This window comes from Pyxicephalus adspersus, chromosome 7 (assembly GCF_032062135.1).
Source record: "Pyxicephalus adspersus chromosome 7, UCB_Pads_2.0, whole genome shotgun sequence".
Classification (NCBI taxonomy): domain Eukaryota; kingdom Metazoa; phylum Chordata; class Amphibia; order Anura; family Pyxicephalidae; genus Pyxicephalus; species Pyxicephalus adspersus.
Window position 1 is genome coordinate 61,201,945 of NC_092864.1, and position 1,284 is coordinate 61,203,228.

Sequence of the window (1,284 nt, forward strand, 5' to 3'; positions counted from 1 at the left end):
CACACGCTGCAGCCAGCATAAAGGACACACACGCAGGATCAGATACCCGGAGCTGTCTTATAAACGGGTGAGTGTCTTATTTTAATTATTTTTTTAAAAATCGGGGGTGGCTTACTTAATGGGGATGTCCTAAAATCAGGGAAACACGGTAATAGTATTTCATCATATCCCATGGAAAGAGTAGTTACAAAAATAGGATTATTTTTATTTTTTCCACTCTCACACAATTCTTATTCAGAAGTTTTTAACCTCTACATTGTCCAATAAAGGCGGTCTCCTCCATCACCAGTTTCACCTATTTGGTATACTCCTGAGGGTCATTCCCATTATGCTTGTATAAATTCCACAACTGCTACTGGTTTAATATTAGTTATTATTATTAGTTATATTATAATTACTATGGAAATTCTATGATTTAAGTTACTGGATAAAAAAGCTTAAGGGTTTTTCCACTGCAAAGGTGTGAAACTATTCCTATCAACCCATGTAAAGAGTAGAAAGGAAGGGCAACAAGCCAAAAGGCAAAAGCTCCACATCTAAACTGCTCAGATTGCACAACTTCTAGTCATGGTAGAAAAGACACTCTAGGTATCTAGGTAGCAATATTCCCCACTGGCATTTATAATCATATAGGGCTACTTTCTAATAAAGGGGTCCAATGAAGAACCCAAATCTTTTGCACCTAATACAAATTCAGGAGTCATTTAGGCACAGAGAAAGTTAGTTATACAATACACTACTTTACATTTTTTGGTTAACCTTCTAGATCCTTCAATAACTCCTAAACTCTTAACAGCTCTTCTTGGGGGATTAAACATATTCTAACAACTGCCTATACAAGAACAACAATGATTTTTGCTTACCGAAAATACACATAATATACAGGACCATTAAGAGACCCTTTTTAATGTTTACAAATTAAATGTTTTCTTTCCTCTAATAATAAACCCTCAGACACCACCTGTACCCCCACAGTCTTTGAGCAACAATGTTCTGTCAATCAATATGTGTATTCTATTTGCACGCACTGACCTGACATGGGATAGTCTTCATGCAGCAGAAGAAAATAGTATTCAGGGTTAATGTACCATGGTGTCCTTGTGTCCGTGTTCAGCCAGACCATTGTTTACTACAGAAAGAATAAAGCTTATTAGTTCACTGGACACAGTGAGTTAAACACTGATTACATTGTAGCCAGGTGTCAGATACTGAATTTTTCCTAATTTTTTTCCATTATTGGCAATCCAGCTTTCATGCCAATTTTTTGTGTACAAAACCAAAACA